The sequence below is a fragment of the Candoia aspera genome, chromosome 3 (assembly GCF_035149785.1).
Source record: "Candoia aspera isolate rCanAsp1 chromosome 3, rCanAsp1.hap2, whole genome shotgun sequence".
NCBI classification, from domain to species: domain Eukaryota; kingdom Metazoa; phylum Chordata; class Lepidosauria; order Squamata; family Boidae; genus Candoia; species Candoia aspera.
Genome location: NC_086155.1, coordinates 148,964,322 through 148,983,840, shown reverse-complemented (window position 1 = coordinate 148,983,840; position 19,519 = coordinate 148,964,322). Strand labels below are relative to the sequence as shown.

The following is a 19,519-nucleotide window of genomic DNA, read 5'->3' as shown; positions in this document are numbered from 1 at the left end:
CATTTCCTTTAAATTAAAACTAAGGTAGTATTAGAGAGTCTATCTTTTTTTAAATATCCAGCATATCCTAATAATTTACAGAAAACTACTGATCTTTCTTTTTAACACAATTTTATTAATAGCTTTTGCTGTCCTTATGTGAACCCATTCCTCTTAGGACTATCCATTTGCATTTTCTTATAGAGCCGATGGTTACTAATTAATATTTGTTTAAAGGCTAGAAAAAATGCTTTTTGATACTGAGGAATCTATGCACTGTGACCCTCAACACAATCAAAGCTATCTGTTAGGGTAATCATTGGGATTTGGGGTGTTTCTCATTTTATGAATTCTTCTAAACATCCCTATTAAGAAAAGGGATGAAACATTCTATTATACCATTGGCTAGATTTTTCCATCAATACCAGTTTAAATATTTTCTGAAGGCAATTGATAACATTAACTGCACAGTTTTCTTAACCTGGCATGGAAACATCTCCCTAACACCCTTTCTAGTGACAATATAAATTATGCATTATACACGATGACATTAACTCACAGTATTAAAATTCATCTAGAAACAATGACTTTAACTCACAGTATTAAAGATCTAGTTTCAATCCAGCCTCCCAGTTACATCATTTTTTCCCCTAGCAATCTGCAAATATGCACGTTTCTTTTTCTCATAAATATATTAGCATAACCATTAATTAAGATGTCAGCAAGGGATTGATGTTAATCAGCCATGGCTGGAGCTCCTGTACATACATGTTTGGAGGGGCAGGTGCAAGGCCATATGAAACATGGAGCTGAATTCCTATAAACACACAAAAGAAATTCTTCTCCATGAGTCTTACAGAATGTAGAAGCCTATCAATAAAAATGTCTAAATAACATATGCAAATATAATTACCATCTTACTGGCATAAAAATAATTAGGAACTAATGTCTTCAAGATGAAAACACTTAAATTCAGTGTAGATTTTTAAAAAATACTGCACTGCTGCAGGCATACAGAGCAAGCAGGTGATGTTGTTTTGTTAGAACAGCATGCCTTCACTGTTCTAGCCATAAATCCACCACCAAGGACTGGATGGTTCATGAAAGAGCCACAGCAAATCTCAAGCTCACAATTTCCCTCTGTCCTTCTCTTCTTCTTTCACATATCAAGAGCGAAGAGATTGTGATAAGCCAGAAAGAAAACATGGTTTCAGAACCAGATCTGACTCTCAATTCATGACATGGGCACTACGGCTACTTTAAAACTGGAAGTGGGTATTTCCAGTTCTACCTTCTAATGCACAAAAAAAGAGAAGCGAGGATGGTATTTGTTCTGGTTTTCAAAAGATGCATGCCAGATCTATCATTATAAAAAACCATGGTGGATAAATGATCACACTTATAATTAAACAATGTTGGAGGCAATCCACATGGGGTAATTTTTCCACAATGCTCTGTTTGTTAGCTTCCCTAGGAGGACCTGGTTGTCCCATGTGAGACACCGAATGCTAGACTAAATGGCTATCTGATATGATCCAGGAAGGTAATTTTCACCCCTTTTTTTTGCTTCCCTTGTGTACATGTGCAATTTGCAAAACTCAATGTACTACACTGTAATTTTTTTTAAAAAAAGGCAGAAGCCACTTCATCATCAATTCTCCATGCTGGGATCTATTCAAGATGTTTTCACTTCAAAATGTTAGTTCAGCTGCTTTCAGAAGCAGACCCTTCATTGCCCAAAGCAATACACGTAGTGGCCTCCAGATGTGTTGAATTACTGGGGATTATGGGAGTTGTAATGCTTAACACCATTCTGAGATGGCACTGTTTACATTTTGTTCTTAACAATACTATTAATATTTCCAAATAATCACAAATTGGAGCTTTTAACAGTGTATATATGAAGGTTTTTTGCCTTGGTGTGCATCCCTTTACAGCTGTTTAAATTGAACTGTATTTTGTTGCTGGTTGATTGTTCACATGGTTTAAGGTAATCCTTCTGGAGCTTATAACCATCACTTTTGGTCTTCATTGGCCTGAATAATTTGGCATCATCTGCAAACTTGGCCAGCTCACTGCTTCCCCTAAATTAAGATCTTTTATGAACAGGTTAACAATTCATAAAAATACAGGTTTGTTTATCCTATGACTACTAGGTTTACTGAAAAGCCTTTGATGAAGAACTTTATCAAAGATTATTTTGGAAATCCCAGTATATAGTGTTGACAGAGTCATCTCCATTCATATGCCTGTTGAAATTCGTTTTTGGGATTTTCCCCGAGTCCCTTTTTTAAACATTTATGTCACATTGCCTATTTTCAGTCATCTAGCATGGAATTTTAGAGACAAGTTATCTATTTCTGCTAGGAAGTCAACAGTTTCATACTTGAGTTAAGAATTCTCAAGATTGTGCTTCGTTTTGTTCTCATCAGGAGAGGCATTCCACTTGTATAGTTTTCTAGACGCTAATACAGAATCTTGTTGACCTCTTCCTGGGTCTTTCCCACATTGTGTAATACATTGTTTAGGTATTCTGAAGAGATTTCACTCTCTTGCCTTTTCTTTCAGTCTTTTTTGTCACCAGTCCCCTCATTTTTAAAAGTTTCTTTTCTAGTCAAATGTGAATGTGTTAGATACTGCTTGCAATTTCCCATTTGCATAGATGCAAAACATAATGGCATTATGGTCACTCTAATCAGTTCTACAACACTTATACTCACATCAGAACATAAACAGTAACCATGGAGGATTAAATCTAACATTGCCTCTGCCCTGGTCAGTTCCAAGACCAACCATTTTACAGTACAGTCAGTTATGATAGGATTTTTCAGCCCCCCAAGAATTTGTGGAGTTCTAATTCCATGGGTTCTGTGAGAGATTAAGGGCAAAAAATTTTTTTTAACTTGAACGCAGCCAGCAGCATCCATAGTAATTTTCCTAGGAAAAGCAACCATATTCCACCCACTGAAGATTGATTTGCTTGGTTAAAACATTAACCCACTAAGTAATTGTGACATTTAAGTTTTAATTTTGGGAAACACTGGAAACATTAATTTTGCATTTACCTTAAACAGTTTACTTGTTATACTTGCAATAAGGAACAAGCTTTCTGGGGCGCCCATTTCTGTGAAATTTAACTTTAACTTTCATTTATGAATTTGTTTAAATAAATTACAAGCACAAGTTTCATTTGTTGCCTATTTTCTATCTTCACAGCTTTGCCTCTTGATCAAGGATTCTGAGAGGTTTTTAAAAAAACAGGTTCCGCTGCCTGAGAAAGTTTGAAAACCCCTGAGTTAGGGTATCTAGAAATTTGGCTTCTTTGTTGTGGCATGAGCACCAATGTATTGAATCTTCTATTATCACAACTTCTCCTTTGCATGCTTCCCTGATTTCTTGTACAGCTCAACACTGTTCCTAAAATTTCTATCAGGATCTGCCATATTCCCCATCTAGCCCAAGTGATAGAAAAAAATGATAAAATTGTGTTTTCTTTAAAACTGTTCCAGAAGGAGTAAAGAAGGGAAATCCACCACTGAGGGCCATGTGATTTACCAATACAGACTGGAGAGAACATCAGGCTACCACTGTGGCTAAGTGAAGGGGCTGAAATCCAGAAAGAGATTCCTTAAGGTAGTCTCATTTCCAGATGGTTTACACGTGGAAGTCATGCAGCTTAAGACTGCAATGTAGAAAGGCCCAAAGATCCTCCTGAAAGCAGAGAGACTACCATATATTTTTGGTGATAGTTGCAGCTACTGCACATGGCAGTAAATCAGGGTTCCTTTCCTACCATGCACTAATAACTTGCTGGGGCATGCAACCATTTGCTCTTCCTTTTCTCCTCCCTGTTCTGCAAGTAGATAGATAAACTAGAAATGGTAACTCTGACTCCCTATTATGACATGCTTACCCTAAAATATGAAGAATATTTTAAATTGGGTATAGGTCATTTGATGCCCTCCTAATTGTTTGATCTTCAAGTCCCATCTGATATTATCTAGCATAGCAATGGACTGTGGGAATTGTAGTCCAAATTGTTTGAAGGGCATCAGGCTGCCAACCCCCCTTTAGACCAGAAGAGATTTCTTCCCTCAGCATATTCTTGCTTTGAACCTGTGAGTTGATCATTTTAATTGGGTGCATTTTTATTTTTAACTTCTAAAGTTACAAATAATTCTTACTGCTGCTGCTTATTTACTTGGTGTGTTATTTCAATATGTTTTTAACAGTAAATTTTATTTTGCATTTTCTTATTTTTTTTATTGTTAACCAGGCAAGTCTTTTTAAAAAGCCAGATACCAAAACTCTGAATGAAAACATCCTTTTGAATTGTTACTCTCTTGTTCTCCAAACATATTCATGTTAATCAATAAATAAGAACACTCACTTAGTCCTAGTCTTCTCACATTTTCCAAGGTCTACCAGTGATTCATTGAATAAAACTGCTATGTATATTCCAATATTCAAAGCTTTTAAGTAGTTTACAAATCCATGTATTTTGATTTAAAAAAGAAATTCAAAAGGTGCTTACTCATTCAACCCAGATTATGATTGCAGTTAAATCTACTGATCTATTGCACAACTTGAAGTGCAATAACACTTTTATTAGAGACAGACAAAGTACAGTTGGAAACCGTAACTACTTTTTAATTTCAACCCCAGATTTATCAACAGAATATGAGTAAACATAATCTCACCATATGGAATACTACAGAACAAACCCTTTAAAATCCCCCCATCCTTTCAAGGGAGAAAGAGTTAAATGTGAGAATAACTATAGTTGTGAGGGTCTTTTTTAATGCCTCTTTGACCTAGATGTATTTAAACAAGTTTTGGACAAGAATAAACTCTGAAATCATAAAATGATTGGAAATCATAAGGAGCAAACAACTAGAGGAGCATTTCTTTTCCATAAACCTGTATCTCAATACATCAAAAAAATGATTAATACCACAGGCATGGCTTGTATGTATTGTGTTTCTAAATGAACCAAGGAAAAGTGTAATTATAGGACAGCTATATCAAGAATTGCAATCTGACAAAAAAGAATTTCCATAGTGGAAATAGTAGCAACGTATATTATTATCACACGTGTAGCATGCAGGCCTCTGAAACTGCCTATCTGAGCTGATTCAGTATCACAAAATGTTCCCAAACATTCCAAATGCTTGAGGAATGAACATTAACAGAATGTTCATAGTAGAGTTTCTATAAGTGAAAAGAATGCTGTATGCTTGGCTGGTTAGTGGAATATTGCCAAAGAAGTCCAACAGTCACATTTGTTTTTGTTGAAACAGAACATTTACAGGGTTAAATCTCTAGAATATCGGGGTTTAGCTAAAACTGCACAGTACAAGATGCATAGCTAGTATGTTACAGTGCAGGCCAAGGAAGGAAGATGTATAGAAGATCATCAGCATGGACAATGACCAGTCTCAGGCAAGCTGACAGAATACTTGCCTCAGAAAATGGAAATACTGCTTAAAGAGGAAGAGAATGGAGCAGAACCTGGCACCAAAAATATACGCTCTGACAGAAGGTACCAAAAAGGAACTGAAAAATCATATTGCCAATAATATCAAGAATAGTTACTAATATAAACATCAGTTCAGCCATGGATATCTTCTGTTTACAGTCCTCTTATTCTTTAGTAGATATACCAAGAGTTGAAAGCTAAAAATTAGTGCTGTATCCTTACTAAAATGATTATGATTTTGTCACCCTTCAACTGAATAAAACTGTATTAACAAATACCTTGCTTTTCCAAACAGATGGTTTGGAATGGTATCCCTATCTCTTAAGATATTGATATATTTAAAACAAACGTAGCATGAAACACTATTACAATAAAAACTAAGCCAAATTATATTAAGTAGAGACAAAACGACCACATAATTTTAGCAGTTCTAAAGTTTCCTGTTTCTAGATATCCCCATGACTGGTTAAATATTTGCCTTTGTTTTCAACAATACGAACAAGCCTAGTTGCTAAAAATAGGTAAGTATTATAACTGCATTTGCTCTGTAGTCAGCATTGCTCTAGGAAAACAAGACTGAAAATTGTTCTAAGTTTAAAATCTGAAGGACAAAATTATACCATTTTATTTAAACACACCAGCATAAAGGATCACGAAAAATATAGTCCAATGTCTATTTAGAAATCCTACCGAGTTACACAGTGACCCCAAAACTTTATAAGCTGTAGCTTTATAAGCTGTTTAGAATGCAAAATGAAGACAAGAAAATGTTTTCTGGTTTTGTTAACTGAGTACTTCACATCACTAATGAGAAAGCTGTGGTTAATGCTAAATTCCGCTCCCATGCATGGCTTTAAATTCTGAATAACTCTCTTGAAATTAACAAAACATGTTTTAATTTTCATGGGCCAGTAGATTTATCTACATATCCTTGTGAGTTGGACTGACAAAGTATTATCTTATTGATACCAATGTAAATTCTATCTACATAATAGGTTTGACAAACTATTTTTTAAAAATCCAATTAATGCAACTAATTTTGAAACCTAATAAAACATCTTGTAACTTTTTATACAATGGAGGATTTATTACACACTCCTAATTTGCAACCACATTATTCATGTAATTGTAACTCAAAGAAGATCAGCACAGGGGAGAAAGGAAGAGGTATAGAATTGCTTCTTCAAGTGATAGGCAAAGATTTAACAGTAAGGAAATAGAGGGGGGGGGCTTTCTCTCATGAACTCCCATGTTCTTGTATTTCACCTTTGGCTGAGTGCAGCAAAACCTCAAGAGGTTCCCTTTTATCTTGGATGGGACAGTTTTTCATTGTTACTAACCAGTATGGGAGGTGTCATCAAGGATCTAGAGCAGTGTTTCTCAACCTTGCCAACTTCAAGCTGTGTAGACTTCAACTCCCAGAAGCCCCCAGCCAGCTTGAAGTTGCCAAGGTTGAGAAACACTGTTCTAGAGGATGTGCGCATGTTTCACAACTTTTATATTACAAAATAAAATAAATAAAGCCCCATTAAGACCCAAAACACACAGCAGAATGAGTTAATTTGGGGGATAAGATGTATAAGAACACTATAATAAATTATCTCCCAATCCCATGTTAATAGATTCCCATCACAGTATTTAAAACTTAAAAGCTAAAATAATATCTGCTGCAAACATTTAGCCCAAGGGTAAACAGCTTTGAATCTTCCAGATGCTTCAGACTACAACTCCTATTACTTCTTGCAATGGGTCATGTTGATCAGACTGAGGCTGATGCGAGTTTACATCCATGACAAAGTTGTTGCATGAAAGGGGGTGGGGGGAATGGAGTTGTGGAAAACACAGGAGAGTTCCCAATGGAAGACAATACAAACACATGAGGGAAGGGAGGATGATTGCATGAAAAAAAAGCCTTATCTGGGTGCAACCAATTTTATATTGTTAACAGCCATTGGATAAAATAGACTAGATTAAACCAGCTTGCAAGACATAATGTTCTCACTATTATCTCACATCTAAGAAGCAATAAATCCACAAATCACAAAGAACAAAACATTACTGGTACAAACCTATTGGGTAATAAGTTATTTGGCAGCTTTTAAACACATTTTTCCCCTGTCCTTGTGCTAAGCACATCTCAAGACAAATGAATGTATCTTCTGATCACTGGCATAAACAAGTATAACTGTAATCCCAAAAACGCAAGGATAAACTTGCAATATTAATAATAAAAAATCTTCACTGCTGATGCAGCATTATTGATCTAGTAAAGGCATACAACAAAAAGCAACTGACATACCATTACAACTAAAGTACTTCAACAAGTATTCTATTCAGACCTCAGCTCCAAAAGATTACCTAGCCTGAAAGAGGAAGTAAAGTTCACTGAACCATTAGGCAGATACTTGCTAAATGTCAAATACCCTAATTAAACACTTAGGTAAGGTAAAGGTTTCCCTTGACATTAAGTTCAGTCATGTCCGACTCTAGGGGACGGTGTGCATCTCCGTTTCAAAGCCAAAGAGCCAGCGTTTGTCCGTAGACACTTCCATGGTCATGTGGCCGGCATGACTAAACAGAACGCCATTACCTGCCTGCCAAAGTGGTACCTATTAATCTACTCACATTTGCATGTTTTCTAACTGCTAGGTTGGCAGGTGCTGGGACTAGCAATGGGAGCTCACCCCGTCACGCGGATTCAAACCATCAACCTTCTGATCAGCAAGCTCAGCAGCTCAGTGGTTTAACCCGCAGCGCCACCGTGTCCCCTTACAAAAACACAGCCCTGAACTATACAAATGTAATATTCACCCTGGAAAATATAGGCTAGCTGCAATGATTGAAACAGCCTTCCCCAGCTTGACCGCCTTCCATTTATAGGGACTTCGACTTTTACAATTTCCCAGCAGTTTTCCCACCAACTGGATAATGTAGGTGAGATATTAAACTAGGTTTGCAAGACCTGACGCTCAGACCATCAACTCAGGGAATTGACATCTGGAGGGTACCCATGTTGTGGACAACTGAATAAAAATATCAGTGGAAATGGCAGAGGTGAATAAGAAACAAAACAGAAAAGTTTTCTGTTGGAATGTGCACTCTTATTCTGTAGTGAGCTCCAATGTGAGCTTCTTATAGTAGTATGTCCTGCACATGTATCATATTGGCAGTAAAGCAAAAATGATGTGCCAATGGAATAGCTAAGAAATCAGAGTTTTGCTATAACTGAGTCCTAACAGCTTTAACCTAGCACTGAAAATGTATAAACATTTACAATATGTGCGATGTCTGCTTTGAAAAAGGAATGTTGCTTCAAGGTACAAATATTTATACTGAAGATGTCGAGTCAAATAAATGGCCCTTTCGGTTGGATTTTACTGTCCAGCCATTCATTTTGCAAATGCAGTCAAACATTTTCTTCTATTAACATAGAAGACTGCAGTCCTCCAACTATCACTGAACAAAAGATTGCCACTAATGACCTTAACAGAAGTTAGTTCCATCTCATCCAAATATATCCAAACTTACCGACATTGTAGGAACAAATGTCAGATGAAAGACAGGCTATATGTGAATCCACTTCTCACATCTTTGATACTTATATCAAAGATATACTCACAAAGAATATAAATACTCATATATACCTGGGTGGACACTCTGGCAATCCGTCTATAGATCAAATCTAAATAAGCAGATATTTGTAACCCCTCCATTTTAATTCTTACTTGAACTGAATTAAAATTGTCAGAACTTATTTAAGAACAGTATTCTCAATTCACAATGAGAAACAATGCATTACGGTAGTGGTTAATAGCTCCTGTAATGAATGCAACAAATGAATGCTTTCCAGGGTCTCATTTAAATTAAAGTGCACAAATACAGAAACAACAAAAATGCACTTGTCATTAAAACATTTAATGTCAAGTCAAGCATTTTGATGCTACCAGATCCAGAATACTAGCATTAGGTAGTTTTCTTGTGACAAAATACTGCACAGTCTCTGGTAGAAGCAGAAAATCTTTTCAAATAGAGGAAAAATTTACAAATTAAAGGCACAGGTTTGGACAAGAATGTTCTTCCCAGGTGTTATTTTGGCGTCTAGTCTTGGAATTAAGACTAATACTGCTCAACATCAATTCTTTTTCCTACTGAAGTCTTCACAAAGTCTTCAAATATGCAGTAACAGATACACATGAACATCAAATGATAAGAAAAAAATCTATTTTAGTGGATGCAGTTCCATTAAGCATATCATGTAAGACAGAAAAAACATGTATATATATTAACTCTAAAACAAATAATTTTCATGGGACAAAGGCCACAGGGACATAATAGTAACGCAATGACATTAAAGGGAATGGGGATGGGGTCTGAGGCCTTTCTTGGGAAGTCAGGTATGGGCGGGTATTTTTAATGGTATTAGATATATTAAGCATCCTGGAGACATAATGCACTTATATTCATTTTCCAGAAAAAGCAGGCTTACTCTACTTTCTTAGAGGCTGACAAAAATGATGGGGAGGGGGTGTCACACTTGTTGATCACTCTATTTTTAGCAGCATTTTTCTGTATTTGTTAGTAAATACCTGAAGAGGACTTCACATGACTGTTAGTACTGAATTTAAAGAGAAAATATTAAGAGGCATTGATTATTTATTTGATTATTTATTTATCCCACCTTTCCTCCAACAGTTTATCCTGTTCTATACTAGTAAAACAAAATCCATCAAGTATAAAATTATGTTACAGCTTCAGAATACAAAGACATTGGAATTGGATAATAAATCATGCACAGTAATATGATAAAGTTGACAAAACTGAATTCAGACAAAATACACATAGTCTGTTTATCTAAACAAGCTGTATTCGAGCTGGCTGACAGTCATCAGTTATTGATTGTGGCTGATCTAGAACTACAGTCTGAACTATGATTTATATTAAGTATGAAATTAAGAGACCACTTCCATATCACAACTAAGGCCAAGTCACAATTAGCTAATAACAAAACTCAAACCATGGCTGGCATAATCCAGTTTCGTGTTGCGTCTGAATTCAGTCCTATTTAAATGATTTTAAACCCATTCTATTTTACTAGGCTTTGGGATGAAATGGGCTGGAGTTTCTTGGTTTGAAAAATATATTTTACCCTGATGTTTGAACAACATCAAATACAAATAGGGCAAACTACAGTTTATCTCCAAACTAGGAATGGAAATCAGAGTATGAAATGAGTTTCCAGTTCAAGATAGGAGAAACTATTCTGTCCAATGAACTGAAACAAACCTGCAAAGTTCTTCAATATATATTTCTTAATTACATATTGAATCTTCAAGTATTCATTACATTATTTCACTTGATGAAAGAATCTGGGACAGGAATTATCAGAAACCATGTCAGCATGTTCTACATTTCTAGATTACACTCCTGCACTAAATAACTCTAAGACATTTGGTATTCTGCAACATTTGAAAGTACTTTTCTAATATTAAATCCTCAGGATATTTGCATGCTTAGAAATCCACTAAAAATGTTGGAGCAAAACTATCACTCATAATGTTGCTATCATTAAACTTTGCCTTTAAAAGATCTCTGAAGCATAAGCTGATGTTAAGAGTATTTTTAAGAAGTATTTTCCCAACCATTCTAAAAAAGTATTTTTCCAAGGGATTCTTTGTTCCTCGGCACTCTATATATTTCTGTGTTTTTCCCCCATTTCAGATTTTTGAAAAGCAGCAGCTTTTTGTGTCTCAATTGTTTCCATTCCCATTCCCAGCCCTTTACATATGTACTGTACTCATATGATGCCGCTTGTACAAATACTCAGATGAGCAGTTATTGCCATGATTAAAACAGTTGTCATGATATTTGAACCAATTCTTAGAGGACTAAAATAGACAGACTCTACTGTCCTTAGATGGTAATAGAAGACAAGTGTCAATAAAATAACAAACAGATCTCAAACTGGCTTACTACTGGGAAAATGGGATTATATGCCAACACAGCAGAAGCTTGTGCCATTAACTGGCACAGTTAACAGAATGGTAACGACAAAAGGGCTATTCACTCTAGTCTTTACGGGACACCAAGTACTATATGCATGGAGAAGCAAACAAGATTGCATTATCTGGGTGTTCAGGGAAATAATCTAAACGTATAATCTAAGTCAGAAAAGGGAGCCTATTTGCATACTGCAAGGTGCATGAACACACACTAGGTTTCCTGATATGCCATTCAATGGGGAGATATCAAGAGGTATACTCAAAAAGCTTATGACCATTTGGACCCATTCCTGACTACTAAGTACAGTCAGAGTACATATGTGGAACAGTCTGAAGTTAAACAGCAGTTAGTATTTAGGGTTTTTATTTAATATATGTTTATATCTGAAGGTACTGCAAAACCTATTTTCCTCCCACAATAAGAAGCGTTCTGAATTTTCTTGCACTATTACACTGACTAAATAATGCACCAAAGGATTGGCACTCTCATCTAGCCAATGAAAACAGAACCACAAAAGGGCTAAAGAAGGCAGTTTTGCATCTGGTGATAATGCCTTCTCCAATGTCAAGTATACAAATTTCACAGATGGAAAATGAAGAAACTAAGGTGTGAAATGAATTAATGGCTGTCACAATTCAGAATTAAAGGCGAGAGCAGAGAGTTCACGCCAGCAAGACAAGTAAAGATTTAGAAAGGGAGCATAATTGTTTCTGATCTGTGGTTTTAATGGTATGGCACTGATCAGTAGCTTTCATAAATTTTACTGGCATGAGGACATCATGCGGCTGAGCTTTTTTTGTAAAAATGTAAAAAACATGGCATTATTTTATAAAAACCACGGCATTATTCACTGGTTGGGTTCACACACTGCACTAAGTCAGATTTTTTTTTAATATCTGTTCAATCGTATCCAATTCTCAGAGACTGCCTGGACAAATCCCTGCAGTTTTCTTGGCAAGGTTTTTTGGAAGTGGTTTGCCACTGCCTCCTTCCCAGGGCTGAGAGAGAGTGACTGGCCCAAGGTCACCCAGCTGGCTTGTCCAGACAGTCTCTGAGAATCGGACACTATTGAACGGATTAAAAAAAATGTCCTATAACTATTTCATCAATGGACAAGTTGCTCCAGCACAGCACTCACAATGTTTTCCAAATTTTAAACATGCCCACCAATACCAAAAAGGTTGGAAACCATGGCTTAGTGCAATCAATGAATCCAGACACTTAGCAGGTTAAATATCAAGGCAGCCTTTACAACAACTGCCTAAAAATCTAGATATGGTCAACAATAGCAGATTGTTAGAGTGTCATTTGTAGTCTTCATTTGTAATTGACATGAGCTTAAAATTATTTCCCTCTTCTTCCTCCCTCCAAACTCCAGCAAGAGACCAAGGAATACTGAAAATGTTAACCTAATTCTATGATGCTTGTAAATTCCCCATTTATTCATTTTGTATTTTATTTTTCTTTTCTCTTTTTTTTTCAAAAATGCTTAATAAAAATATAACTTAAAAAACCCCCCACAATTCTTTCCAGGGTATCAGGTTTTTTTTTATAAACACAAACAGTTATTGTATGCAATTGGCAGAGAATATTTCAATATAGGAAACAGCTTTTACAAATGAGAAGATACTGGAAAAGTATTCAGTGAATCAAGAATCCTTGTGTATCAGGTGAAGGTAAGGATGCTTAAAATAAGGGTGCTACTGATGTAAAACTTCCTGGAACTTCAAGGAGTTGTATGTCGGAATTATCTGGAGGACAGAGTTTCCTCATACTTCTGGTGGTAGAGAGACAGAAACTTTCACTACTTCTAGCAATACAGGGGAACAACTCTGAGGCTTTACTACCAGAATAGTGTAGGAGTTGAGAAAGAACATCTGGTTCCTGCTATCCAATCAGCATTATCAGACAAAATGTCCCCTTCATCAGTAGTACTGAATAGTTGACCTTTAATCCTACAGAAACTTATACAAAGAAGTCAGACTCTGAAAGATTACCCCTCTGAAATATTAAAATTGGCTTATCTTTAATGTGACCAAACTCTTCTTGTTGGTTTTCTGTTGCAGTAAAACTCTCCAAACAGACATGCTAAATACATCAATTTAACATTTTCCTCTGAATATGTACTGCAGCACAATCCTAAATGTTTACATGCAAAAGTAGGGGTTCACATCTGTTAAATGTGGCTACAACTGTGGAATTTCTGCTTTGAGCTGTGGCTACTATAAAAAATTACAGTTAACCTATCAGCCTGCTTCTCCTGATAAGCCTCTGGATAAGCTTGCATTTTTAGTTTTTTCCTGTTTCCTTACAATGCTTTTTAACTATTACATTCTGACTGTAAGAGCCATTATGGCTTTATGTCCCCAACCTAGACATGCTATTATGATACTCACTATAGTGATGAAACTATTCAGAAATGAGCAAAAGAAGAACACCCGGCAAAAAATTAAAATAATATTAAGAAAGGACAGCACTTGCATTTCAACACTTGTCTCTCTATTCTGGTGAACCTGTCAGATTCTGTGGATGCCTCTGCTTATTCTTTTGCTTCCACAGTTGTCACATTCAAGATCACCTTCACCAACTCTCAGATCCCACAGATCTGGCACATTCTATCAATCTGGTCACATATTTTTTCTGTTTCAGGATCATTCACCCTAAGTCTCCTATAGCCACAAGAACATAAATCCCTCTATTTTTTTCCTTTTCTAGGTATGGTCTTCCCCTATAGTTGCCCTAACTTTTTCCCACAAAAAAACTTCCCAGATCTGATGTCCCTATCCTTTTTATTCCCTGAATCATGAAAAGTCTTCTTCTGGATCACCCCAATTACTCAACTGTTATCCTAAAGCTTCTCTACCAAAATTATAAGGCCCACCCTCCCTTCCTTACATTTTCATTTTGTGTGGTTGGATATATATCAAAGCTGGCCTAGTGGCTGACCATCTTTGCTGCCCAAGTAGTTCTCAAGAGACCCAAGAGCATAATGTAAATACCAAGATGGCACTGCACAGGGCAGACAGTGTATCTAGATGCAGTGATGTTGATGTACATGGCCTATCCTGGCTATAGAACCTCCATATTCAAAGGCAATATATCAAAACATAATGCAAGCCTGTTATTTTAAATAAGCATTCAGAATGTTCATGTGGCACACACAGAATCATGTGGTTGGTCATTGTGGGAAAGAGGATGCTGGACTAGAGCTTTGATTTGATCCAGCAGAATTCTTCTTATATTTTTAACTGTCTGTGTGTACGTACATGTGTACATGGGCATGTGCATGGGCATGCCCCAAAAGATTCTAAATATACTTAATCTTCCATTGTCAATTTGCATTTAAGATTATTTTAAACCTGTGAAGTTATATTTTAAATATACAATACTTCGATAAAATACTCAGATTCTAGGCTTTTTAAAAATCCTTTTGGTGCAGAATAGCATCCAGAATAACCCATTCTTAACCCAATCTCCCTCCAGATGAGTTGGGCTTCAGTTCCAAACATTTCCAGCTGGAATCCAACATATGTAAAGGGTGCCAGGTTGGAGAAAACTGAGATAACAAATTCAAGAATTAAAATCCTTCAAATGAATAAGGAGATTACTAGGTGGAGCTTTTATATTGCCTATGCCTAAATAAAGTTATGCCTAATCTAATGACTCAAAGTAAAACAAACAGAACCGAAGAACACTTTATTACTCACAGCTTACTCAAGATGGCTATGGCAGTTATTCTTTTAAAACTAAATATGTCTTCTTGAGTAACTGGGCTGTAATACTAATTCCACCACAAGTGTTCCCATGCAGCCCTACTTTCCAATTTATTAGAAAAGCCAAACATAAATATCATTTCTATCCTGTCTCTCTTAGCAATCTGATGAAAAGCATTCAATTACATAGATACAAGTTTCAACAGGACACCTTTCAGATTTTGATATAATTCAATTAAATGTCCTATTAACAGAAAAGGAAGTAAACCTTGCTAAACAGGCTTTTTTTCCCTCCTCCCATAAATGCACACACAATGAAAAAATAATGTTTGCCTATTTAATAAAATGCTTATATTTCAGAATATTTATGCTGGATTGAATTGCCTTTTTTTTTTTTTTGGTTTGGTTTGGTTTATTTGTTGCAGCTTTTAACGAAGTTCTTGTTTACTCTGCCCGGATACTGAATGATAAAGCTAGATTTCAACTTTTAAACACTTAAGGCCCATAAAATTCTGACAGTGTGCAAAAATCCCTATCCCACCAAATTCTAAGGTGCAGCATGCCATTGATTTTTTTTTTTCCCATTCAAAGTTGTGTCAAAATGCAGAACTGCCCACCCCCACCCCACCCCCCCTGCTTAAACTAAAAACAAGAAATCAAATGAGAACTGGAAATCAGTTGCATCCCTGCCTCTTTTGTTAGGCTGGGCTGGGCTGCCTGAATCTCACACCCAAGAAACACATCTGGATTTCTGCTGAAGTTCCATTCCTTGAAGACTTGGGATGATCTTCTTTTTCACCCCCTTTCCCAGAACTGAAGGAAAGCCTTCCAGTTGTACTGGAGTGATGAGACATCCCATAATTTACATGGAGATTTACAGATACACATGCACGCAAACACATCACACATATTTCTCCTTCCCCTAGGTCGAAGAGCCTGAATGCCTTTTAACACTTCCTGCAATGGTCAATGGGCTCACCACCCCTTACAGCGCTCCCTTTCTCCCTTCCTTTCAACAACAACGAACCGAAGTTGAACATAGAAAGCAATTACCTTCCAAGCAAGCTTACTTCTCCAGGCAGAGCCCCACATAATCGAACAGGACAGTGCTGCAACCTCCAGAGCGCCTTCTCCTCCCACAGAAAGTGAGCCTGGTCTGATTATCCCAGGCTGTAGCTTTTCTCCACCTCCACTTTTTTTTGGGGGGGAAGGGGATAGGGGCGAAAGAGGGAGAGAGATAGCGCCTTGACAAATCCTTTTTGCCTTTGTTCAGGGTTAGAAGTTGAGCCTGTTCTCTCAGCCTCTTTCACTTCTTGTATTACAGTTACACGGCTGTGTGACGTCTGGTGAGATGAAAAAGGGAAGAAAACAACTGAGTAGAAGGGACGCCTGGCCGGGGAGACTCCTCCTCTCCTTGCCTCACTGCTGCCTCCTCCCTCTTGTCGACTAACACACAGCAACAAGCGGTTGGAAAGGTTGGGGGGGGGAGAGAAAAACAAGGGGTGGCCTCCCTTCCCTCACAGGTACGGCTGCCCTTACAGCCATGAGCCCAGCAAAAAATAGCTCTTCAGTAACCATCTTCTGCCTGATTAGCCTGATTTCTTTGGGCTTTTTCCAGAACACGCTCATGGTCTTCTTGGCATAAAATAAAAACTGACACTAACACAAGACCACAACTGATACCACCCCAGAGTGTCACTCCAGACACGCTTCAGTTTTACAGTTGCAATATTAACAAAGCAAAAGGCAACATACATACATACATACATACATACATACATTTGATCTCCTTTCTATATCCGCCCATCTCAACAAGTGACTCTGGGCGATGTCAGTTGTTTGCCTCTGCTCACACCAAAGAGCATTTTGAGTTGGACCAGCATGCAGTTGTCTGAAATAATAACAAGGAACAATGCAATCTTACACAATGATCTATTGCTCCTAAGTAAGACCTGTTGTGTTGAAGGAAGAGGACTTACTCCCAGGTAAGGATATAGAGTACTGATATTTAGGACTTTCATCCAATGTACATTTACTTGGGAATAAATGCACACTTACCTGGGAGTAAGACCCTTCCAACTTGACAGGGCTTATATCTGAGTAGTCAGAGAATGGACTTTCAGCTGCCAATTCTATGCATGCTTAACTTGAAAAAAAAGGGGGGGAAGGGGGATTATTTCAAGTTAAACATGCATAATGATTGGGCTGTGAATAGACCTTTGAACCTATCTAGCACTCTTGAGCAAAAACAAAAGAGATTTTTCAGATGCATGGACAGTCAAGACAAGTTTCCTTTTGCATCACAAAAGGAATCAACTTATGCAAGCTGGCCCAATATATACTCAGAAGCCTGTACCACCAATTTCAGCAGATTTCCTTTCAAGAGCACAACCACAACTGATTTACAAGTAAACATACATAGCTGAGCTGTGCTGTCAAATATGAAGGCAACCTAAGATCACCACTGCATTACCCTAAGATTGACATGATTTCTTCTAAAATACTCTTACCAATTCCATTATATGTATTCATAAGTGTAAGCCAGAACTAGTAAACAAAAGAGACTAGAAACACAGAAGTTCAAGGAACAAGTCTTACATTAAATTATTGCTTGCATACACAAAAAGCTGCAGAAAAATAATACTGGTACACCACCTCAGCCACTGCACACACATTTGCCTTAAGTTGGAGAAAAGGCATGTAAGGAAATAGCTTAAAAACAAATCTAATTCTAAAACTATGTAACTGAATAGCTAAATGTTCCTACTGAGGTATTCTGTCCTCTTAAAGTTAAATATATGGCTGCCAAGTGAGTTAATGAAAAACTCTTTGCTAGTTAACTCATTTAGTGCATCAGCTATGAATTAAAGTATGTGGCACATGGCCAGAGCATAAACGACTCTCTTTGAACATGCTCAGATTTCTCTCTAACAAGAAATAGTTCTGATCATCTCCAGAGTGAAGTGGGCAGTTGGCTTCAACACAAAAGGTTGCATTTAGTTCTTGAATTGTCCATACCACCCCTTCACCCCAACTTATAAGATGAAAGCCTTCAAGAAATCAAGCATTTTGCCTTAAAAACACTGCAATCTCATTTGCCCCAAACCCTCAACACATCCTAACAGACAGTATGTTCCTGATACAAGCTAGAAACTGTTATAATGTTGATATTGGGAAGCCGGATGGATTGACAAAGGGAGGGATTTCTTAAGTAAAAGAACGGGCCCAGATCCATGACAGGCAGAGGGCTTTCCAGCTCTTCACTTAACTGAATGTGTTTATTGTGTGGTAAAGCAATGATCATTATTCATAGCATTCATAGAATATGTTGGCCAATAGTCTTTCTTTTGTGCCAGGACAGTTAGGTCTGACATTTTCTGAAATGAACTTTTATGTATTTTTTTTGTTTAAAGTTATGTTTGTGATAATTTAAAAATCTATCAATGCAGAAAGAATCAACAGGACGCTGCATTACCCAGTGGGCTATAGTGGGAGGGGGGATGGTTACACAGTAGTTTCCTTTGAAAACCATGAAGAACTCAACCCCCTATTGTGTTATAGATTCAATGTGATCCTGCAACACATTAAAAAGTCCTTTTATAGCAATGACTCTTAAATGGATATAAATAATCACATTCTTGAAGTCGCGATGGGTGTATTTTTTGGATGCTTTCCACCTCCCCCCCCCCAAGATAAGCAAGCCTGCCACATTGTTCTAATACACCGATAGATCATTTTATACTTCCTCGCCTTCCGCAGATCTCAGCTTGATACTTGAAACCACCACCTTATGACAATTCTATTCATGATCAGAGTTCTGGTTTCAGGACTGAATTTTGGTTCACAGCAGATGGGTGGTGCGGGTGGGAGAAGGTATTCATTTACCTATCTAGATTCTGGCATCTAGCCCAACAAAGGCAGAAGCATGTAGAAAATACAAGGGAACAGCTCTTCCCAGGCTGAAATGTTGGAGTTGCAATGCAAACACAGTAAGAGGTAAGAGCTGGTGATTGGAGGGTTAGGCTGCCAGTCTTTCCTAGAGGGCAGGACTAAGCTAAACACGGTACTTCGCATCGTTGTTTCTCATTCTTCTTTGCCACTTAATTATCCCCTTCTTATCCTTCCCCCCACTTAAAAAAAAGTTTAGGAAAGAAACATCCATGTTCATGGTAGGAGTTGATCTCCTTAACCAATAGCACTAGAGATGGAAAATATTCATACACTGCTTCAGTAGGAGGCTGTAATACATGGTTAGCTGGGGGGGAGGAGGAGGAGGAGGAGGAGAGGCTGGTGGCATTGAGAGAGGAGGCTGCATTGCTCTGCTGAAAGAAGCTTTAACCTTACACTG

The 19,519-nt window shown here is 37.3% G+C and overlaps 1 protein-coding gene across 1 annotated transcript in view; it reads right to left on the bottom strand.

The window, feature by feature from the left end:
* ZNF516 (zinc finger protein 516) overlaps positions 1-16,508 on the bottom strand; it is a 127,433-nt gene extending 110,925 nt beyond the window's left edge. Inside the window, exon 1 of the mRNA XM_063299028.1 lies at positions 16,225-16,508. The gene's annotated coding sequence lies outside the window, so the exon portion shown is untranslated. The remainder of the gene's footprint in view (positions 1-16,224) is intronic.
* Positions 16,509-19,519: the final 3,011 nt, after the last annotated feature.